At 39.6% G+C, this 25,417-nt stretch overlaps 1 protein-coding gene and 1 long non-coding RNA gene across 6 annotated transcripts in view; one reads left to right on the forward strand and one right to left on the reverse strand.

Moving 5' to 3' along the window:
• Window positions 1-24,590, forward strand: LOC132624953 (uncharacterized). Of its 5 annotated transcripts, none has more exons than XR_009576581.1 (7): window positions 1-4,785; window positions 7,508-8,597; window positions 11,001-11,098; window positions 13,977-14,050; window positions 21,178-21,254; window positions 22,887-22,981; window positions 24,156-24,590. It is a non-coding gene; the product is annotated as an uncharacterized LOC132624953 (long non-coding RNA). The 5 variants fall into 5 exon arrangements; XR_009576582.1 differs by having other exon boundaries at window positions 11,022-11,098; XR_009576583.1 differs by lacking the exon at window positions 11,001-11,098 and having other exon boundaries at window positions 7,508-8,354; window positions 8,509-8,597.
• The window catches only part of LOC132624951 (MLO-like protein 4), a 32,460-nt gene that overhangs the window by 993 nt on the left and 6,050 nt on the right, over window positions 1-25,417 (reverse strand). The gene's annotated exons all lie outside the window — the stretch shown is intronic.

A 25,417-nucleotide genomic window follows, 5' to 3' on the forward strand; every position in this document is an offset into this window, starting at 1 on the left:
AGAGTGCAGTTTCTGAGTACCAAATAGGTCTACAAAGGGTCCATCATGAATCATCATAAGACTAATTTTATAAAAGATCTATTAGGGATTCCTTATTCATCTTAAAGAATGAAGTAGTATATGAATTGCCCAAGAACCATGTTCAATAAATGCAGTTTCTAGTACCAAAACCATCTGCTTAGGGACCACATTATCATCATATCATATCATCATGTAATATACTAAATAGTGGGAAGCTCCATAATTGAAAGTTATATTACGATAATACTCTTCAAAAGTTGATTGACTAAATTACCCTCAATCTAAAAGTAAAATTACCCTCATCTAAACACTATTCCTGTAATATATTTGTTTCAAATAGGAATCTACCTTCCAATAAATGATAAATGAAACAATTAATAGAAAATCATCTCTTATTAACCAATTAGCAATTATAATGGAAAGAAACGTTACTTATCATGTTAATAAATTGTAACCTTTCAAAGTGTAATGAATTAGTAATTATAATGGGAAAAAATGTCAGTTATCATGTTAACCAGACAGATTATGAGGAGTTACCATTAATAATACAACATGGTCTACATTCATTTGATGTGAATAAGTGCAACTCTACAAATCCATTTTACGTTAATCAATGCTTCTTTTCATCTCTCATACTTTAAATGCCATATACTAAATGAATACTTCATCTTCACTTTTACTTGTCCACTATTCTATTAATAGATTTTCACTTTTACTTGTCCACTTTCGCATATCAAGAGAAAAATAATTTATTTTTTCTATTTTACCCTTAATATTAATTACTCATTCCAAATTATTTTTCAAATCCAATGCAATTATACATTAATTAATATGGGTATCATGACAAAATGTGCATTTCATTTATTATTTCTTAAGAAGTGTGTAAAGTCCATAGTGGACAAGTAAAAGTGAACGGAGGGATTACAAAGATAGTCCCACAAACTAGGCCACGATAATATCATAATTATGAGTCGGGTTATTAGTCACGATATCTACACACTTCATATTCCCATCCATCTTCGCTCCATTTATATAAATTCAAATAATCATAGCAAACAAAGTGAGTTGCAGCAGTAGTAGAAAGGGAGAGATTTGTTTGAACTAAGGAAAGATTTCTCCAGCTCATGTCCAACAGCCAGTGTTTTAAAATGAAGTCTTGCCCGGGGCGGGGCACTGGCAAAACCCCCGGGGCATACATCGGGGCTTAATTGCTGTGAGGCTTACGCCCTAAGCGCCCGACTGTAAGCCCTAAAACGCCTAAGCTCGACTGTACGCCCTAAACACACCTAACGCTCAATGCTCGCCTAACGGTTCTTACAAAAATTATATGTTAAATTCCTTAATTAAGGTCGTTGACCTTCATAATTCTTTAACAAATGAATGATAGTTAATACTTTTTCATCTATAGAAATAAGAAGATTGAGTGTAACTCAAATAACAAGTCGTAATATTGTATATTTACTATTTGAGAACATCGTGAGAGTGAATAACACTTAAAAATTCTTTTAAAAATGCATAGCCGAATTGTACATTTCACTTGTCATTGGTCTTTTGTCCCATGTATCAAAATTATCATATTTTATTATTTCGATATTTGAAAGTAATTTTATTTTTATTCGTGAAGAAATTACATTTTAATTATAATACTGATAAATTTTATTGATTATTTGCTTATATGAAGATAAAATGAATATTATGATAGTAATATTGTTTTAAGAAAGAAATTGTGATTTTTTCACTGTTTGAAAGTTCAGATGTTAGAGTTGATTTGCATTTCATAATTAGTTTTATTTCATTGTATTGTTTATGCTTCTAAAGTTATGTTATGTATAATTACTAGTTGTAAGTGGCGTATAATGAATTGCTTTGATTAGTATTTTGTGAGGATAGAGCGCATATTATTTTTCTTTTATTTTTTTATGTAATTTTACCTAGTTAAAAATATTATTATAATTATATTATTTTATGAAATACTAAAAATTAAATACTTATGGGGCTTACGGCCCGTGTCTCGGTGCTCAAGCCTTGCCGAGGCATATGTAAAACGCTCTGCCTTACGCCCCCGCCTTTTAAAACACTGCCAACAGCTATGTGTTCTTTTAGTTAATATTATCTCTCCAGTATTTGTTCTATCATGTCTTATGCTTAGGCCTTGGGTTGTTTTGAATTTCCTTTCTTGGGATAGTTTTCTAAAATTTGGTAGTCTGCCAAAAAATTTATAATCGCTGTCGGCCCACATGCATTTTTTTACTACTAATTTTTATTTTCATTTTCATTTTTTCATCGTCATTTATAGCAATTGACATTGCTTATCTGATTAAGATTATGAATAGTTGGTGGTCATAGCAAGAATGAATTATCATCAGTTTCATTATCAATGTGTGAGGGTAATGAAATTCAGAAAGCCCTATTCACTACTGCACTCCAGCATATTGACACTAAAAGGTTTCTTTATAGTTAATTATATGTCATTGTTTCATCTCTTTTGTTTATTTACATCCTACTTCAGTTTGTTTCCTATGATCTGATAATTCCCTTACAATTGTTAAGTATTACCATTTGCAAGGGTGAATGAGATGGCAATATAAATGAGACAAATGGAACTAATAAAATTAAAGGAACTGAAGTGGATGTTTATATGTGCTATATAATCTCATTCTACGTTTTTAGTATTATTCTTTTATCGTTACGTTATCTTCTTTAAATATAATTTGGGAACTATGGGATTAAAAACATGAAGTGTCAGCTTAAGTAAATACCTGCAAATTGTAAAGGCTTGGCCAAGCAAAGATAAATATGTATATTACTGAATTCAACTTGGATTTAATTATTATTTAATTTCTTTTCTCTTTTCAGGGTGTATTTCCTACTCAAAATAAGTTATCCTACCTTTAAATTCTGAAGATTAATGTGTGTTTATTGAGCTATATTTGTAGGTTTTGTGGAGATATATATTTTTTCGTGGTGTCTTTATTAATTTCGTTAGAGATATTTACATGCATTTTTTAAATTTAGAGCAGGAATTCATCGATATACCACATACCATTAGATGCTATATTATCTTAATTAGTTTTACGTACTTTAGCATTTCCTATTTTGCAAACAACTGACTAATAATTAAATAAATGAAAATTAGCTGACACGGTTGTGTTTATATAGAGAAACATATATTTGGTAGAATATATTTTAGTCTAGAAGAGTATATTTGAAATCATCCTTTGCATTTTTTTGGATGCAAAAGTAAGCTCTATATATAAACACATTAATCAATACATGGTCATCATATTTACAAAAATATTATGAGATAAATAACTATCACCATGAAAATAGGTCTGTACAAATTTTATATAGTAGTAGCGCTCAAACGTGCAACGCACGTTCCAAAGACTAGTTGCATTATAATACACGTTACAAAACAAGTAACAACAATAAAACCAAGATATATATGTGTTGATAATTAGTCTTCTACTTGATTTTCATTTCATGTTTTAATCTAGAAAGACAGTCTACCAGTTCCTGCTTTAGTTCAACAACTATTCAAAAGTCATAACAGCCGTCAACTTAGGGCATTCAGTAAGGACCCAAATTCCGATGCAACAACGCCTGGCAATTATCTCTTTTGGTTTGATAGATATTAATACCTTATTTTGAAGGTATTGGACTCGGACCAGGCTTGAAAATCAGGAACAATGGCTTAACCTAGCAACTAGACAGGACTGAAACTTGAGGATTTTAGCTTAGCATACAAGGTGAAAATGGCAAAATCAGACAAAAAATAAAATATGACAGGTCGTCAACAGCTTGGGTGGAGGGTTCGAGTTTTAGTATCTCGTCACTTCTGCTGCTAATATTTTAGCTGCTATTTTAAGTGGTTCTCACCAATGTTCCCCTTAGAATGTAATGTACGTAGATAACTGAAGAGTAATTCGTAATCGAAATGGTAATTTGAGAGCTAAAATGGACTGTTATTAATCACTGAAAGATTACAACCAAAAGGTTACAAGGTTACAACCAAATGATCGCAAGATCAGAATGGTAACAGTGTGAAACTCTAGTTTGAGCTTCAACCTGCAATGGTGGAATTAATGGTGAGATTAGAGGGAGAAGATAGAGAGAATTGGAGAAGAAGAAGAGAATTGAAGAAATGGGCTCAGAATTTACCGGTCCAAAACTAACTCTCCATTGAGGCCCAATGCAGATATATACAACTAATCAACCCAATTACTAACTAATCTCGGTCGTCGATCTCATCACCGCCTCAATGATTTAATCCCCTCCGTTGAATTAATGAGCCCAGTCAACTGCCAGCTGGTGCCAACTGTGCGCCAACTGGTCCTGTCGTTACACGCCACGTCTCCCACTTGATAACAAAACCACTAAACCCTCCTCATTTCTCTACTTTCCTAATCAGAAAAACCTAAGCGTCGTTTCCTTACAAACCCTCCTCCTTCAAATCGACCTTGTCCTCAAGGTCGGAGTTGAGCTACAAATGTCGGGAACCTACTCTGAATGTAATCCCAATCCTCCCACGTGGCAGCATCGGGGCCCAAATTAGCCCACTGAACCAAAACCTTAACCCCCATTGCATTATTGACCTTCACCATTCTTCGTTGGAGAATCGCGATTGGCTGCATCAAAATGTAACCGTCGACATCACAAGCAGGTGGGGTGTTGGTGTGCAACCAAGTCCGACCCGATACATCGCTCTAGTTGAGACACATGGAAGACCGGACGGATCTGCGAGCCCGATGGAAGCTCTAAACGGTAAGCCACTGATCTTACTTTTGCAATAATCTTGTAGGGTCCATAATAGCGTGCACTAAGCTTTAGGTTCCTGCGAAGTGCAACTGAGTTTTGATGATAGGGTTGGAGGTTTAAGTAGACCATATCCCCAAGCTGTACGATACGCTCAGATCTGTGATGATCCTTAAAAAACTTCATGCGCGACTAAGCTTGGGTGAGGTTGTCCTTCAGTTGTTGGATGTGTAGCTGCCTTTCTGCTAAACACAGCCCAACTGGGGTACGAATAGAGTGTGGTAGTGACCCAGTAGTGACTTGAGGTGGTTCATACCCATAGAGAGCTTGAAATGGTGTTGTCTTCAAGGAACTATGAAAATTCGAGTTGTACTAGTACTCAGCTAGAGGTAACCACTTAAGCCAACTCTTAGGATTAGTAAAACCATAGCTCTAAGGTAAGACTCCAAACACCTGTTGAGTCTTTCTGTTCGCCCGTCTGTCTGTGGGTGGTAAGAGGTAGACATATGCAACTTGGTGCCCAAGGCTTTGAATAAATGCTGCCAGAACCCACTGGTAAAAATAGAATCCCTATTTGATACAATGGATCTTGGAAATTGATGTAGTCGATAGATCTCTCTAAGAAATAGGTCAGCTACATCAGAAGCAGTGGAGGGATGTTTGAAGGCAAGAAAATGCCCATATTTAGTTAACCTGTCCACCACCACTAGAATAACATTCTTATGCCCAGAATTAGGAAGCCCTTCCACAAAATCCAAGGCAATGTCAAGCCAAGGAGAATCAGGGATGGGTAGGGGCTGTAGCAACCCAGGTGTGCATACAGATTCAGTCTTAATTCTCTGACAAACATCACACTCAGAGACTAACCTGCAAATCCCCTCTCTCATATGGGGCCAAAACAAGAGCATCTTGATTTTTTTTGTATGTTTCTTGCTGCCCTGAGTTTCCTCCCAATGGGGACTGATGCAATGCCTCAAAGATAGATTGTCTCAACTCATTACCCTTACCTATCACAATCCTATTATCATACCTTATAACCCCTTGTGATAGAGTATTGTTATGTCCCGTATTTTTATACATTGGGACAACCCGGATTAACTATGATAATTTAAGGCCAAGACTATTCCGGGATTTGAAGTCGGGATTTTTGACCATTTGATTTTATTTTGAGACATAAAGTTATATATAAAATTGTGGGCATTGAACACTTAGGAAAAATTGGGACCACAATTCATAAATTTGGAATTAAAAATCTTGCAAAATAAGGCCATGGTGGCCGTGTATATGAAGTAGTCCCACACAATTGTGTGGCCAATTTTAAATGGTCCAACACATGTGTGGGCCAAAGATGTGGAGATATTTTGTGGAACCTTAAAATATGAAGACTAAGTCATTTTTTTTCTCATTCAACACTTAGCAAATAAAACAAGAACTTGGAGAGCTCCACTCCCTCTAGCTCACGGCTAAGACCAAGGAAAACCAAATCCCTTTCAAGCCTCTCCAAAATTATTTCTTTGGTTCAAACCCACTAATTAGAGGTCCCTAAGTAGCGTGGAGACATTGTTGGAGCGATCAAGTCATTTATTTGAGAGATTGCAAACCCTAACCCATTGTGGAGTTGAAGAGGAAAAGTGAGAAGTTTTCTTGTTTTATGAGTTATAAATATTGTATGCATATTGTAGTATGTTAATATGGATGGAAATCATGAAATATTGTATGTTGGAAGTGGGTTGTGTGATAGGTGGTCTAGCCGTGCAAATGGGTGTTGAAAATGAAATTGATGAATTAATTGGTTGTAACATATTTGATTGTTGTAGAGTGGAGAAGAGAATAAAAATCATCGAAATATGTATATGTGTAGTGATAGACGAATATGGGTCTTATTATATGCCGAGGATTGCACTAATATCGCTTAGCGTCGAAATGGTTGTTGTGATAACTTTTATGTTAGAAATGAGAGTTTAATGTCTCAAATTGATATGGTAAGTGTTGAGGACTGATTTGGAGAATTTTGTGCACTTAATGAAATCCTTATTTATGAGAACCATCAATATATATATGTGTAGTGTGGCCGGGTATAACCTCCAATTTGTAGCAAAGAATGAATTAATATCGCTTAGCGTTTTAGTTGTCGTCGTTATGAATTCTAGTTGGAAATAAGTGTTTAATGACTAAAGAAAGATGTTGAGATTGTGTGGGCTGATTTGAGGCCCATTGTGCGTTTGATGTAATTCGTATATTTGTGAAAATGACATCGTTATATTGTGGATTGTTGATACAAATCATGAAATGAAATTGAGGAATGTGCTATAGGGGCTGTCTCGGTTTAGGGGGCTGTTTTTCGGCCAATTTGGAGTAAAATGTTGGATCGTTGGAAATATTATGTGAGTTGTTTAGAATGCCCTTGAATATTGTTGAAAAGGATTCGGGTTGATAATTGAATGTATGAGCTATGTTGTGGCTTGAATGTAAGCCGTTGAAAAAAATATTAGGAATGTTGTCGAATGTTGAAAAAGAGATTTATTAATGTAATATTGCCTTTCGGATTGATTATCGATGTTGCTAGGTTGGTTATTGTGGTTGTTGTTGTTGATTTTGAGCGAGTTAAATTCTCGGGATGGCCTATTTACAGGGGAAATGCTGTCGAATTTTCTGTAGAATTTAATGTTAGTTGGAATAAATGGCTTAAGTGCCTATGTTTAATATTGGATATTCGTTGGCATATTTGTAGACCTTGGGGAGCCCGAGGCGTAGATTGGAATTCACTTTAGATTGGCCATCTTGGAGTGCGTACGAGGTATGTAAAGCAACCTCCCTTCTTTTTGGCATGTCTTAGTTTTACATAGGCTAGATTAGAGCCTTAAGGAAATTCCAAATCCGAAATCCGAGCATGATATGATCTATATATGTTCCTTGGCACTCTTATGTATGATTTGATGAAATATGAACCTTTATGTATTTGAAATAATCGCTTTCCGAACTTTGCGCAAAAAGGTTTCACTTTAAAGAACTTCGAAATTTCTGAATGCCATACATTTCACATAAATGCTCGGATTGCTCCAATATTTTTATAAAATTTTGCATTATGTATGATACGTATGTTTTCCATAGGCGGGCCCGACTTGGGTAAATACCCGTCCGTGGGTCCCGCGACTTTCCTTTATGTAATTCAGAGAATCTTTGAAAGAATTTGGTATGATTATTATTCCGATTTCAAATATGATCATTTTACTTATGTTTGAATTTATGATAATGATTTTATGCATATGACTACTCACGACTCTACTCGTGCATTCTGTTATTCCTTTCGCCGAGTCCCGGGCCGGTTCTGTTGTCGTGCGCATTTTGATATACTCCGGAGTTATGCTGTGTTTATGGTTCACCGAGCTACTCGCAAAAGAGGGTCGGGTTCCACCTATATTTGGTGTTATGCTGTGTATGGCGTTATGTTGTGATGTGATATGTGACGGGGATACGGAGATTTGAAACTTTCTGGTGTTATGCTGTGTTATGGCGCCATCGACGGGTGGGCGACCATATTCTTCTGTACCCTATGCATTACTTACATATTTTTGAAAGTAAGCAAATTTTGATATGTTGAATTTGCACTTATGTTTGGTACTTCCATTTCGTTTATGTCTCAGATTTGCTTTCTGTATATTCTGCTTTGCATACTCAGTACATATTTCGTACTGACCCCCTTTCTTCGAGGGCTGCGTTTCATGCCCGCAGGTACAGATGCACAGTTTGGTGATCTACCCATTTAGGACACCCTCTTCTGCTGTTTGGAGTGCTCTTCTCATTTCAGAGCACACATTTTGGTATATATTCGTTCGCTATGTATATATGTATTTGTTCAGGGGCACGGCGGGGCCCTGTCCCGCCATATGATTCGGTTTGTCTGTTTAGAGGTCTGTAGACGTATTTGTGGGTGTGTGTGCCTACTTCTGTACAGATGTGTTTGCATGACTCTATTCGTTATGGCAGCCTCGTCGGCGTGCATTTTGTATATGTTTGTGGCATCCTTGTCGGCGTGCATTTGTATATGCGTTTTGGGTCGTTGTGCCATTTGACAGCCTTGTCGGCTTTTGACATATTTGATAGCCTTGCCGGCTTTTTGATATATGTGCATATGTTCGGCGATGTATATTCCGCTGCCTTTTCTGATTCTGATATAATGTTTTGTACGCGCAATCGCGCAAGATAATATTCGTTCTCAACTCTGTTTAAAAGTGATGATTTAGTTTGTATGTCCGTTTGGGTGCCCAAGTAGGGCACCAGTCGCGGCCCACGGGGCTGGGTCGTGACATGTATAGTGAGGTTTAGAGCCTGGTGCTGCAATTAACTCTGTAAGCAGCTGTAAGGACTGAGGATCATTGTTACACCTTCCGTTTTGTTGCAAGGAATTTTGGCTTATTGGCGGTGTGTACCTTCGGTTCGGTAATTAGCACTAGAGTTTTGGATATGAGATATTTTACCTTGTATGTGTATAGGAGTATAAGTATGCATTTTTGACATTACGAGGGGATTAGAAGTGAAACGAATCGAATCGGAGCAAATCAGAGCAGTTCAGAAAAACTGCTGAAACCAATCAGCGTCGACGGCCCAAAGGACGACCGTCGACACGTTGACGAGCCGTCGTCTGGCACCGTAAACGGGGTTCTGCAATCAGGCATCTCAGGCAGCAGTTCGACGGGGCATGTCGACGGACCGTCGACCCTACTCGTTGACCCGCGGATCTAGAAGTTTCCAGCCCTGATTATAAATATAAGATCCCACGTTTTTATTTCATTATTCTCCAAAAAAATATCCTACATCTCTCTAGAACTCTCCAAAACCCTCCCTCTATTTCTACAATAAATCTATACCAAAAACCAAGATCAAAAGTAAAGATTAAGAGATTCATGTGCTAGGAAGCCTACTAGGGTTTGTGAAGAGTAAGAATTTCTTTGGCATTCAAGTGAGGAATTTTATTCTAAGGGAGTAGATTGGCTCAAGGCTTATTCCCAAGTGATTAAGGAGAGTTTTATGTTTATTTCATGTTATTAAGAATATTGAGAGGTTGAAAGACTTGGATTATGGGAGAAAGTGGAATATGAGCTTAGATATGAAAATAATCGTATGTTGGGTAGTAAGTTAATGTGAACCATGATCCTTAGTATGAGATGAATATAATCTCATTATAGATAATGCTAATGATGTTGAGGAAATGTTATGTGAGGAATAAAAATGATGTATTATAATTATGGTTATGGATACCCTTGAAGGGAAATTGTGAGAATTGAATAATGCTTAGCTTAAAGAGGTTATTGATTAGGATATTGTGGGTGTTATTGTTGATGTTTGGGAGTCGTTCATTATATGGAAGAAGTTGTTGAAACAAAGGAGATATTGCCCAATTTTCATTCGCTCTTAGTCGCCCTAGCTAAGCTTAAGTATGCCTTCAATTATCTAATCTTAGTGCAAATTCCCTTGAAGGTAGAATCACAAGCTTGAGAGGCACGCAATTAGATGATAGAGTTGAATAGATACAAAGGTATGCGAGGCTAGTCCCTTCTTTTCTAAGGCATGATCGTTACAATATGATTTTCTTATCTTTCCATAACTCTCTTATAATCCGAGAATTACGAGTCTATGATTGATAAGAGCTTCTCACGAAATAAAGACAATAGATGCGTTATGAATATGACAATGATGATGAGGAGTCTAAGTCTAGAGACATCAAAGCTTATGATATGACATTCTTATGAAGCTAACGATTCCTTGGTGTTATTCATTGTTACTGGACTCACCTTATAATGCTAGTTCCTTCATGGTGAGGCATGATGATTATGACTATTCCATAATGGAATCGGGGGTTCTTGACCTTACGTCACCCCGATAAAGCTAGCTTATCCTTGAGTTTTTATGCATGCTTTATGATAAGGATATGATGATGAGATTACACCGTTCCTGGATGGCCGGACATGTCACCGCTAATGCGGGCTGCTTATGATTACACCGTGCCTAAAGGGCCGGACATGACACCACTAGTGGGCGGCGGGTGATAGTTACCCAGACGCGGGTTAACGATGATGGTATATTTGATATGCATAACATGTGTTTTCCTTTAAAAACTTAAGCAGGTTATATCTTCACCTCATGTTTCATTGTTTCTTTTTATGCTAGTATTGTTCATGCCTTACATACTCAGTACATTTTCGCACTGATGTCCTTTTTTTTAGACGTTGTGTTCATGCCCACAGGTAGACAGGGAGACAGTGCAGACCCGTAGGAGCTTATCTCATTAGCGGATTCACAGGAACACTCCACTACTCCGGAGGTGCTACTTATGGTCATAGTATTTTGTATATATTTTGGGTATAACGGGGTCCTGTCTCGTCCTTATGTCCTAGTACTCTAGTAGAGGCTTGTAGATACGTATGTGTGGGTAGTAGATGTCCCACGATGACTACATTGTATTTTGTATATCATTTTTGTAGCCGTGAGGGCTTATATATATGCATATGTTGCCTTCGAGATTATGTGTGTCCAAGATAAGTATGATGACTAGAATAATGAGTGGCGCTCGGTAATCCGCTCCGGGTGCCCGTCATGGCCCCCTAGTCGGGTCGTGCCAAAAGTGGTATCAGAGCAGTTCCGTCCTAGGGTGTGTCTACGAGTCGTGTCCAGCAGAGTTTTATATATGGGTGTGAAGCGTGCCACACTTATAAACAGGAGGCTGCGGGGCATTTAGGAAAAATTGACCATTCGTTTTCTTACTAGATCGTGCCATAGAGCCATATTATAGATTTTCTCCTCCCTAATTGTGCGTTATGATTTCAGCGATGCCGGTAAAGAGAAAAGCCACAGCCGCCCAGAAGGGCAAAGCTATGACAGAACGGAGGATGGAAAGGGAGCCACCAACAAATATAGAAGATGGTGAATATCATAATGAGGCTTCATCCAATACTTCTCACACTCCGTGTTACACCTTGGAAAATCCCCCGTATACGTACAGTGAATAGGATAGCAAAGGACATAGCGTATGCGATGTTTCGATGAGTAAGAAATAGTATTTGATGACCCTCAATGAGATTTCAAAGGCATATAATGCAAAGAAAGAAAGTTGCCAAGGAAAGAGAACCGTATGCTGTGTATCCGATAAGAATTTCGAGCAACGAGTCTATGATGGTGTAATGATGTCTTGGAGACAAGTAATAACGTCTCTTAGATTGGTATTGAGATGTTAAAAAAATGCCAAGAAGGTTCCATAAGGATTGGAGATCAAACAAGTCGACGAAAACAAGTTCTGGAGAACTGGACAATATACGGCCAGACATACTGGCCGTATAATATTCACGGACCGTATGTCCAGTCCATAGATCCAGTCCAGAGCAACATGGCTCATTGGACCAAATATACGGTCCCAACATACGGTCAGTAAAAATTATACGGACCGTATGTTGGTCCGTATAAAGTGGTTCAGCCAGCTTTTGTATTTTAATATAAGGGACCCTTTTCATTTCATTTTCATTCCATCCCCCACTCCATAAGACAAGAACACTCTATAATATTCTCCAACATCCATCCACAAGAAAATCAAAGGAAATCAATGATCAACAACACCAAATCCATGAATCAAAGTATATGAAACCCAAGTAAAGTTCATCTTCCCCAAAGAAAACCAAAAGAGGTGAGATAGGGTTTTGGTGCTAGAGGAGAAACTCCACTCAAGACTTGTTCAACCATTATCTAAGGTAGGTTTCATGACTAAACCATGTTTTTTAAGGAATTGGAAGGATAAGATACTTGAATTGTAGAAAGACATAGGAAATGGTTCATTAATGAGTGAATAGTGTCATGATTGGATGATAGTTGGATTGAATCATAAATGTTGGGGTGTTGTGATTACGAATACGTCATAAATGACATTTAGACCATAAGATAAGTATTATATACGAGGAAACACGATAGTAAGCTATAACCACAAATGTGGAGAAATTGAAGAGAAATGGTTGATTGTGGTCAATATATGTGAATGATGATTGTTGATTGCAATATTGTGAATGTTGTTGTGAGCGTTTGAGAGTTGATATAGAATATGGGAAAATTAGTATAAACAAAGGAAGTGTTGTCCAATTTTCCCAAGCTTTAGAAAGCCCGTTCTTACAATTGCGTAGCTAATGACGATATAAATTCTCTTGAAGGTAGAACGTGTGCATTAAAGGAGAACACGCAAGCGATAGCTTAGCTAAACGCCAAAGGTATGTAAGGTTTATCCCTTCCTTCAAAGGCATGAATCTTTCAAGCTTTCCATAATCCTCCTATATGATGGAACTTATGAGTTCTTAAATATACTAAATTACATACGAGCATGATGATGATGATAATGAGTTAAAGTATAGAGATTCGATAGTTCACGATATGATGATCCCATAACGCTAGTGATGCCATTGTTGTTAATACTCACCTTATGCACTATTTCCTTCAAGGTGAGGCAAAGTACTCATAAATGTTCATAATGTAATCGGGGGTCTACGACCTTACGTCACCCCGACATAGTTATGGTTGTCTTCAAAGTCTAATGTATAATCCTAACGCTAAATGTGAAATAATGCTAAGTCATGATATGTCTATAAGATGATTAATGATCCTAGCTTATAATATGCCTATGTTATGTATGAATATGCCAAGCTATGATAAGAATATGATACATTCATGGAATGTGTAATAGTGACGGGTAATGATTGATTTTGTGACGATGAGATTCCACCGTGCCTAGATGGCCGGGCATGTCACCGCTAAGGCGGGCTGCTTATGATTCCATCGTGCCTAGATGGTCGAGCATGTCACCGCTAAGGCGGGCTGCGATGTTACACCGAGCCTAGTGGGTCGGGCATGATCACCACTAGTGGGCGGCATATGATGGTTACCCGGACGCGGGATAACGATGAGATATGTTATGAGATGTGATGAGATATGTGATGTGACGAGACATGTGATATGACGAGATATGTGATGTGATGACTTACGTACCATGATTATGTAAAATGTGATATATGTACGAAATGTAATTGCTTGTGACACTCTTGCAGGTTATATCTTTCTCTTATGGCTCACTGTCCTCCTATTGTAATTATTCCATTCTTGTCTTACATACTCAGTACAATATTCGTACTGACGTCCGTTTTCTTTGGACGTTGTGTTCATGCCCACAGGTAGACAGGGAGGAGAACTTGAGACAGAGTCGTAGGAGCTGCTAGCTGATTGAAAGCACTCCTTTGTTCCAGAGGTGCTTGATCATTCTTTTGTGTATTTTTGTATATATTGGGCTCGACGGGGTCCTGTCCCGTCTATGCGTTTTGTACTTCCTTAGAGGCTCGTAGATACTCAATGTGGGTTATGTGGTCGGATAAAGTCACTATGGTATAATTGTATTTATTATTTTTGATAGCCTAAAGGACTTATGTATATGAAACTATTTATGTTTACAAATGAAACATGACTTCCCTATAATTTGAAGATAAAAATTGATAAAAGAGTAATTAACGAACATGATGAGTAGTAGAACGAGCGGTGCTCGGTGGTTAGCCCCGGGTACCCGTCGCGGCCCCTAGCTGGGTCGTGACACTCCGCCTACTCTAGAAGAACAAGATGGGGCTTCAGCTCCGGCTCCTATGCCTCCAGTTCCTCCACCGGGTACTTCAGGTCAACAAATGACCGAAGCTATTCAGCTATTGACACAACTAGTTGCCGCTCTGGCTCAGCGGCAGAGTACGGGTCCAGGTGACAGGGCGACTAGTGCTAGAGCCAGTGACTTTATGAGTTTAAATCCCCCAGAAATTTTCGGGTCAAAGTCGGATGAAGACCCGCAAGGTTTTATTGATAAAATACTGAGAACGTTGAGAATTATCCATGCCTCTGATACTGAATCTGTGGAGTTGGCATATTATAGACTCCGGGATGTGGAGGTTCTTTGGTATAATAATTGGATATCTTCGAGGAAGGAAAATGCATCTCCCTCAGTTTGGCAAGAATTTGTAGATGCTTTCATCCGCCAATATTTTCCACCCGAGGTTCGAAGGGCCCGAGCTGATAGGTTTTTGAATCTGAAGTAGGGGAATATGAGTGCTCAGGAGTATAGTCTCCGTTTCAATTCATTGGCCCGGTATGCTCCCACTATGGTAGCCGATATAGGAGATAGAGTGCACAAATTCGTGAGTGGCTTAGGGCCACATTTGTTCAAAGATTGCTTGACAGCTTTGTTGAAAGAGGGGATGGATATTTCCCGCATTCAGGCCTATGCCCAGAACCTGGAAGAGCAGCAACATCCGCAAAAGAGTGAGTGCGATGTTGATAGAGGGTAGAGTAAGAGGGCCAGATCTGTTAGTAGTGAGTATAAAGGGGGTCAGCAACAGTATTCTAAGTACTCGGGCCAGTCCGCGATTAGTGCACCTCCTTGGTTTGTAGGTAGGAGATTTGACCGCCCCATTCATTCAGGGCAGGGTCAGAGCTCGAGAGCTTCGGGTTCCTAGTTTGGAGGTGATTATAGTCAGACGAGACCACCGATCCCACGATGTAGTCAGTGCAAAAAGTTACATTCGGGCCTGTGCTGCCAAGGTTCAGATGCTTGCTATGCCTGTGGACAGGTTAGGCATATGATACGAGATTGTCCATCGATGGTTGGTAGAGTTGGGGCTCAGCCCACGGGATCAGCAGCCGGTTCTTCTTCATCCGTGTGCCCCGAAGGGCAGACTCCCCAGATTCCAGCAAGCCGTGGTAGGGGCAGAGGGGGAACATCCAGTTCAGGGGGTACCCAGCCCCGTATTTATGCTCTAGCCGGATACCAGGATCTTGAGTCCCAGATGTGGTTACAGGTATATTGACCATATTCTCCCATGACGTTTATGCATTGATTGATCCGGGTTCCACGTTGTCTTATATTACTCCCTATATTGCTGACCGTATTAGGGTGAAACCCGAGCCAATTAAACCTTTCAAGGTATCTACTCCTGTTGGTCATCCCGTAATAGCAAGGCAAATGTATAAAAATTGTGTGCTTGTAGTATGTGACCGCCAGACTACAACTAATTTGATTAAACTAAAAATGTTAGATTTTGATGTGATTATGGGCATGGATTGGTTGACCTCTTGCTATGCTAATGTCGATTGCAGAATGAAAGTAGTTCGATTTCAATTCCCAGGAGAATCGGTGCTTGAATGGAAAGGTAATACAGTGTCCCCAAGAGGTAGGTTTATTTCCTACCTCACGGCAAGGAAGATGATAGCTAAAGGCTATATTTATCATCTAGTCCGAGTTTATAACACGGAAGCAAAGCCGCCGACTTTTCAATCCGTCCTGGTAGTAATTGAATTTTCGGATGGATTTCCAGATGAACTTCCAGGCCTTCCTCCGGAAAGAGAGATTGATTTTTCTATTGATGTGTTGCCGGACACCAAGCCAATACCTATTCCTCCTTACCGAATGGCACATGCAGAGTTAAAAGAGCTGAAGGCGCAACTGAAGGATTTGCTTGAGAAAGGATTTATCAGGCCCAGTTCATCACCATGGGGAGCACCTGTCCTATTTGTGAGAAAGAAAGATGGTTCCCTAAGGATGTGCATAGATTATAGATAGTTGAACAAGGTAACGATAAAGAATAAATACCCGCTTCCAAGAATTGATGATCTGTTTGACCAATTACATGGTGCCAAATGGTTTTCCAAAATTGATCTAAGATCGGGGTATCACCAAGTGAGGGTTAGATAAGAAGATATTCCCAAAACAGCTTTGAGAACAAGATATGGCCACTATGAATTTCGGGTGATGTCATTTGGGTTGACTAATGCTTCAGCAGTAGAATCTGATAAATAATGTATTCAGGCCTCTCTTAGATCTATTTGTGATCGTGTTCATTGATGATATTTTAGTATACTCTCGGACAGAAGCAGAGCATGCAGACCATTTGCGCATTGCCCTTGGGATTCTTCGGACTCGTGAATTGTATGCTAAGTTTTCGAAATGTGAATTTTGGCTAAATTCTGTAACTTTTCTGGGCCATGTTATTTCAACTGACGACATTCGAGTTGATACTCAGAAAATAGAGGCTGTGAAGACTTGGCCAAGGCTCACAACACCGAAGAGGTCCGTAGCTTCTTGGGATTAGTAGGTTACTATAGAAGATTTGTGGAAGGGTTTTCCTCTATTTCAGCACCATACACGAAGTTAACTCAGAAATTCGCAAAATATTTCAGTGGACTGATGCTTGTGAACGTAGTTTCCAGGAATTAAAGGATAGATTAACTTCAGCCCCAGTCATGACACTTCCAGAAGGACCAGAGGGGTATGTTATTTATTGTGACGCCTCCGGTGTCGGAATGGGCTGTGTGCTGATACAGCACGGTAACTTCCAGGCAGTTGCGGAAACATGAGAAAAACTATCCGACCCATGATCTTGAATTGGCTGCGGTTATTCATGCACTAAATATGTGGAGACACTATTTGTATGGCGTTCATGTCGATATTTATACAGATCATAAGATTCTCCAATATATCTTCAAGCAGAAGGACTTAAACCTACTACAAAGGCGATGGTTAGAATTATTAAAGGATTATGATGTGAGCATTTTATACCACCCCGGAAAGGAAAATGTAGTAGCTGATGCACTTAGCCGCAAATCAATGGGTAGTCTATGTAAGGTCTCTCCAGAGAAGAAAGAATTAATCCATGAGCTCCACCAGCTAGCTAGCCTCGGAGTTCTCCTAATTGATTTAGGCAATGTCGGAGTTGGTATTCATAACCCAGCCGTTTCGTCCTTGGATATGGAGGTGAAAGAGCGCCAATATGAAGACCCTCAGTTAATTTACTATAGAGATACACTTCCTGAGAAAGAGAAGTCACCATTTGAAGTTTCTATAGATAGAGTTCTTAGATACCGAGGCAGGCTATGTGTTCCAAATGTTGCAGGGCTACGTCGTCGTATTCTAGAAGAAGCTCATTACTCTCGGTATTCCATTCACCCAGGAGTAACAAAGATGTATCACGATCTCAAGCTAATGTATTAGTGGATGGAATGAAGAAAAATATAGCCGAATTTGTAGCTCAATGTCCAAATTGTCAATAAGTGAAAATTGAGCATCAAAGGCCAGGAGGATTGTTACAAGCCATGGAAATCCCAACCTGGAAATGGGAAGTGATCAACATGGATTTCATTGTAGGTTTACCTCGTTCCCGGCGTAAGTATGACTCCATATGGGTTATTGTTGATAGACTCACAAAATCAGCTCATTTCCTTCCAATCAGAACTACATATTCGGCAGAATATTATACAAGGTTGTATCTTAAAGAGATAGTGTGACTTCATGATGTCCCAGTGTCTATTCTCACAGATAGAGGAGCACAATTTACAGCTAAATTTTGGAAGTCTTTCCAAGAAGGTTTGGGTACTCAAGTGAGACTTAGCACCGCTTTTCATCCGCAAACTGATGGATAAGCTGAACGCACTATTCAGACCTTGGAAGAAAAGTTACGGGCATGTGTGCTAGATTTTGGGGGTAGCGGGGATGATCACTTGCCTCTTATCAAGTTCGCATACAACAACAGCTACCATTCCAGTATCCAGATGGCCCCGTATGAGGCTCTATATGGAAGAAAGTGTAGATCCCCAATTGGATGGTTTGAAATAGGAGAGGTACAACTAATAGGTCCGGAGTTGATTCAGCAAGTGGTGGAAAAGATCAAGGTTATCCGGGATCGATTGTTGACAGCCCAAAGTCGTCAGAAATCTTATGCGGACAACCGTCGACGAGACTTAGAATTTCAGGTTGATGATTGGGGATTCCTGAAGGTATCACCGATGAAAGACGTGATGAGATTTGGGAAGAAGGGAAAATTAAGTCCTCGATACATTGGACCTTATATGATTATCCGCAAGATAAGCCAAGTAGCTTATGAACCGGACTTACCTCCAGAGCTTGAATCAGTCCATCCAGTTTTCCATGTATCAATGCTCCGTAAGTGTGTCGGAGATCCTACCAGAATCGTACCTATAGATGATGTTCAAGTTACGAAAAGGTTGTCTTATGAAGAAATACCCATTGCTATACTAGATAGACAAGTACGGAAACTTAGAAATAAAGAGGTAGCCTCAGTTAAGGTCTTGTGGAGAAGTAATAATCGAGAGGAAATGACTTAGGAAGCGAAAGAAAACATAAAGTCCAAATATCCATAATTTTTTCCACCCCCGGAAGAGATTCAAGATGAGACATCAGTATTAAGAGGTATGTAATGCTTTCTATTTAATGCTTTTAGTCGTGTATGGCCATAATTTCTTGCTATTGTGTGGTGGCCTTATTAGGCGATGTTATTGTGGACTGTTGTGACAGGATGGTAGCGCCATATTATAGGGGAAACTCTGGCGAAATTTTTGTAGAAATGTCGAGAACTTAACATTCGGGGACGAATGTTCCCAAAGGGGGGAAGAATGTTACACCTTCCGTTTTGTTGCAAGGAGATTTTAGCTTATTGGCGGTGTGTACCTTCGGTTCAATAATCCAGACCAGAGTTTTGGATATGAGCTATTTTACCCTGTATGTGTACAGGAGTATAATTATGCATTTTTGACATTACGAGGGGATTAGAAGTGAAACGAATCGAATCGGAGCAAATCAGAGCAGTTCAGAAAAACTGTTGAAACCAGTCAGCGTCGACGGCCCAAAGGACGACCGTCGACACGTCGACGAGCTGTCATCTGGCACCGTCGACGGGATTCTGCAATCAGGCATCTCAGGCGGAAGTTTGACAGGGCATGTCGACGGACCGTCGACCCTGCTCGTCGACCCACGGATCTGGAAGTTTCCAACCCTGATTATAAATATAAGATCCCATGTTTTTATTTCATTATTCTCCAAAAAATAGATCCTATATCTCTCTAGAACTCTCCAAGACCCTCCCTCTATTTCTATAATAAATCTTTACCAAAAACCAAGATCAAAAGTAAAGATTAAGAGATTCATGTGCTAGGAAGCCTACTAGGGTTTGTGAAGAGTAAGAATTTCTTTGGCATTCAAGTGAGAGATTTTATTCTAAGGGAGTATATTGTCTCAAGGCTTGTTCCCAAGTGATTAAGGCGAGTTTTATGTTTATTTCATGTTATTAAGAATATTGAGGGATTGAAAGACTTGGATTATGGGAGAAAGTGGAATATGAGCTTAGATATGGAAATAATCGTATGTTCGGTAGTAAGTTAATGTGAATCATGATATTTAGTATGAGATGAATAAAATCTCGTTATAGGTGATGCTAATTACGTTGAGGAAATGTTATGTGAGGAATAAAAATGATGTTGTATTATAATTATGATTATGGATACCCTTGAAGGGAAATTGTGAGAATTGAATAATGCTTAGCTTAAAGAGGTTATTGATTAGGATATTGTGGGTGTTATTGTTGATGTTTGGGAGTCGTTCATTATATGGAAGAAGTTGTTGAAACAAAGGAGATATTGCCCAATTTTCATTCGCTCTTAGTCGCCCTAGCTAAGCTTAAGTATGCCTTCAATTCTCTAATCTTAGCATAAATTCCCTTGAAGGTAGAATCACAAAACTTTAGAGGCACGCAATTAGATGATAGAGTTGAATAGATACAAAGGTATGCGAGGCTAGTCCCTTCTTTTCTAAGGCATGATCGTTACAATATGATTTTCTTATCTTTCCATAACTTTCTTATAATCCGAGAATTACGAGTCTATGATTGATAAGAGCTTCTCACGAAATAAAGACAATAGATGCGTTATGAATATGACAATGATGATGAGGAGTCTAAGTCTAGAGACATCAAAGCTTATGATATGATATTCTTATGAAGCTAACGATTCCTTGGTGTTATTCATTGTTACTGGACTCACCTTATAATGCTAGTTTCTTCATGGTGAGGCATGATGATTATGACTATTCCAAAATGAAATCGGGGGTTCTCGACCTTACGTCACCCCGATAGAGCTATAGCTTATCCTTGAGTTTTTATGCATGCTTTATGATAAGGATATGATGATGAGATTACACCGTGCCTGGATGGCCGGACATGTCACCGCTAATGCGGGCTGCTTATGATTACACCGTGCCTGGATGGCCAGACATGTCACCGCTAATGCGGGCTGCTTATGATTACACCGTGCCTAGAGGGTCGGACTTGACACCACTAGTGGACGGCGAGTGATAGTTACCCGGACGCAGGTTAACGATGATGGTATATTTTATATGCATAACATGTGTTTTCCTTTAAAAACTTAAGCAGGTTATATCTTCACCTCATGTTTCATTGTTTCTTTATTATGCTAGTATTGTTCGTGCCTTACATACTCAGTACATTTTTCGTACTGACGTCCTTTTCTTTTTGGACGTTGTATTCATGCCCACAGGTAGACAGGGAGACGGTGCAGACCCGTAGGAGCTTATCTTATCACCGGATTCACAGGAGAACTCCACTATTCCGGAGGTGCTACTTATGGTCATAGTATTTTGTATATATTTTTGGGTACGACGGGGTCCTATCCCGTCCTTTTGTCCTAGTACTCTAGTAGAGGCTCGTAGATACGTATGTGTGGGTAGTAGATGTCCCACGATGACTACATTGTATTTTGTATATCATTTTTGCAGCCGTGAGGGCTTATATATATGCATGTGTTGCCTTCGAGATTATGTGTGTCCAGGATGAGTATGATGACTAGCATAATGAGTGGTGCTCGGTAGTCCGCTCCAGGTACCCGTCATGGCCCTCTAGTCGGATCGTGACAATCATACTCATAGCTGAGCATCACTTCTTGCATCCAGGTAGGTTCTAGGGCTGTTATAGCACAACAGGCAGGATCCTCCTATTGCCTTCTAGACAAGGCATCATCCACTCTGTTTTCCGACCCTTTTTTGTACTGTACTTCATAGTCCAATCCTAATAGTTTGGTCAACCTTTCTGTTGTAATGCTGTGGTCACCCTTTGCTCTAGCATATACTTAAGGCTGTGGTGTTCAGTCTTGATGATGAAATGACCACCCTATAGGTAGTGCCTCCATCTATAAACAGCTGCTAGGACTGCCATGAACTCCTTTTCATAAGTAGAGAGACGAAGGTGCTTGGGTGACAATGCCTTGCTGAAAAAAGCAAGTGGTTGACCTTCTTGCATCAGCACTGCCCCTATCCCTCTAGCACAAGCATCAACCTCAATAATGAAGGTCTTATTGAAATTAGCCAGTGCTAACACAAGTGCCTTGGTCATAGCACACTTTAACTCCTCAAATGCAACAGTAGCTTCATCAGACCAAGTGAAAGCATTATTCCTTAAGATATTAGTCAATGGCCTACTAATCAGTCCATAGGACTGGATGAACCTCCTATAATACCCTGTTGGTCCCAGAAATCCTCTAAGTGTCTTTAGAGTATTGGGAATTGGCCAGCTTGCCATAGCCTCAATTTTGGCTGGATCTGTGGCAACCCTTTTACCAGTAATCACATGGCCCAGATACTCCACCTTGTCCGACCCAAATGAGCCCTTAGACAACTTAGCAAATAGTTGTTCTTTCCTCAGTACTGCCAACACCTGACTGAGATGATGAGCATGGTTTGAAACCGATGCACTGTACACCAAGATTTCATCAAAAAATACCAACACAAACTTCCTTAGGTAGGCAGCAAATACATGGTTCATCAGACTTTGGAAGGTTGCAGGGGCATTAGTTAGGCCAAAAGGCATGACCTTGAACTCATAGTGCCCCAGATGTGTCCTGAATCCAGTCTTGTGTATGTCCTCCTCCCCCATTCTAATTTGGTGATACCCTGCCCTAAGATCAATCTTAGAGTAGATACATGATCCACACAGTTCATCCCAAAAGTGATCAACCAATGGTATGGGAAATTTATCCTTGATAGTAATGTTCTTTAGTTCCCCATAGTTAATACAAAATCTCCAAGTTCCATCCTTCTTTTTGACTAATAGAACTAGAGATGAGAATGGGGAATGGCTAGGTTGTATAATGCCATTGTTAAGCATCTCATTGACCCGTTTCTCAATTTCATTCTTTTGAAAATAACTGTACCTGTATGGCCTGATGCTCACTGGTGATGCTCCTTCTTTCAGGGGTATGAGATGATCATGATTCCTCCTGGGAGGTAGGCTCTTTGGTTAAGCAAATACATATGGGAACCTGCTCACCACTTGGTGAAGCTCCTCAGGTACAATTTTTTCTTCCTGAACTTCTACAGCTGATAGTGTGAACAAATGTGCCCACATAGTTTGACCCTTCCTTAGAATGTGCTTCATGCCATTGGCTGTCATCTTTTTAAGCTCATCATGATGATACATGCCCCTTAGTTCTACTCTCTTGCCCTTATGAGTTACTTGAACCTTGTATTCTAGGAAATCCAACAACACAGGTTGTGTTGTTTCATCCAGTCTCCTCCTAGTATCATCTCATTCCCTCCCAGCCTGATCAACCTCACAGAATCTTCAAATTCAATTCCATGGCTCCATTTAAACCTAGGACAAGTATGTTGACTGTATATCCTGTTGCCATCAGCAACATTGACTCTCATAGGTGTAGCATGCATGGCTTATGACACAGCCCAACTTCTTAGCAGTGTCAAGGTCTAGGAACCTGTGAGTACTCTCTGAATCCAGCAGGATAGTGATTTTGTTCTTCTTGGATTCTCCTACCAACCTTATAGTGTTAGGCATTTCCACTCCTGATAGGGCATTTAGGCTGACTGTTTCCTCCATTATTTCTCCTGATTGCAGAGCTTCTAGCTCTTTTAATTCAGCAGGGTTCATTTCTAGTGTCTGCTCACCCCTTGTTCTACTATGGCATCTATGGCATTCAACTGCTTCAGCTTGCATTGGTGGCCCATAGTGTACTTCTCTCCACATTTGAAACACAATCCATTTGCCCTTCTATACTCAAACAGCTTGTTGTTCTGACTGTTCCCACCAGAGCCCACATTTCTCCCATATCCACTAGTGTTTTGATTCCACCCTGATGTTGCTCCTTTGTTCCATTGGACTTTATCCTTTTTCCCTTGGGCATTCAGTAGATTTTGTTAGTGTCTTGCCTTGTCAATTGCTTGAGTAAATGAGTAGGGGTTAAGCAACTTGATGGTGTGTCTTATGTCTTCCTTGAGTCCCTCCACAAAGAACTCTAAGAAACATTCCTCAGGAATAGCAGGGTTGCGGATTAAAACCCAAGTCTTAAGGTTCTCAAACTGCTCCAAATACTCGTCTACTGTGCCTTTTTGCTCCACTTTTTTGAATGCTCCTATTAGATTCAATTTACTGTTGCTTGTCTCTTCAAACCTTTTACAAATTTCTTCAGTGAATTCCTTCAATTTAACTGATCCTCTGTTAATGTGATAGGAAAAGAACCAGGACTCTGCCTTCCCTGACAGATGCATCACTGCAATCTCAAGCTTCTGATCCGGGTCGAAGATGCGATCGTACTGGAAGTACCTATCAGCCTTTCTCAACCACTAACAAGGATCAACTCCATCGAAATATGGAAACTCAAATCTAGGGTGGTGATCCCTAGGGTTCGATGATCTTGTATACTCGTTCGCTTCTCCTCATGCATTTTTGCCGCCTGAAAGTTCCATTTGACGAACTCCTCTAGGTGCACTACCTAGGATTCCTTCCTGAGTTGGAGTTTGACTTGAAGAGGTGTTACCAGTTGCTCCTTCTGGCTTATTGACCAATTTTTCCAACAGAAAATCCATTGTTTTACCTAGTTCTTCCATTTTCGGGTCATTAGACTCGATGTAAGTTTGTAATTGAGTATCCAATTTATTTTACCAACTCTTCAGTCATTTTTTATCGTGTTTCTGGGACTGTCATAGTGGCTAGAATGGGCTCTGATACCAATTGTAACGTATGTAGATAACTGAAGAGTAATTCGTAATCGAAATAGTAATTTGAGAGCTAAAATGTACTGTTATTAATCACTGAAAGATTACAACTAAAAGGTTACAACCAAATGATCACAAGAACAGAATGGTAACAGTGTGAAACTCGAACTTGAGCTTCAACCTGCAATGGTGGAATTAATGGTGAGATTAGAGGGAGAAGAGAGAAAGCGAATTGGTGAAGAAGAAGAGAATTGAAGAAATGGGCTCAGAATTTACCAGTCCAAAACTAACTCTCCATTGAGGCCCAATGCAGATATATACAACTAATCAACCCAACTACTAACTAATCCCGGTCGTCAATCTCATCACCGCCTCAATGATTTAATCCCCTCCGTTGAATTAATGAGCCTAGTCAACTGCTTAGTCAACTGCCAGCTGGTGCCAACTGGTCCTGTCATTACACACCACGTCTCCCACTTGATAACTAAACCACTAAACTCTCCTTATTTCTCTATTTTCCTAATCAGAAAAACCTAAGCGCTGTTTCCTTACATAGAAAAAGATTGAAGTTCTCTCAATGTCAATGACAACTAGTCACTAGTCCATTTCTGTGTGAAACTAGTTTCGTCTAGTAAGATCTGATCAATGAAGATTGAGGGGTGCAGTTGCATACTAGAAAGGAATCAGTGGATAAGCTCCAGTTATAGAAGATGAGAGATATAGGTATGTAGTAGAAAGAGGAATACAAACAAATAAACGATGCAAGACAACCTTCAC

This window comes from Lycium barbarum, chromosome 12 (genome assembly GCF_019175385.1).
Source record: "Lycium barbarum isolate Lr01 chromosome 12, ASM1917538v2, whole genome shotgun sequence".
Lineage (NCBI taxonomy): Eukaryota > Viridiplantae > Streptophyta > Magnoliopsida > Solanales > Solanaceae > Lycium > Lycium barbarum.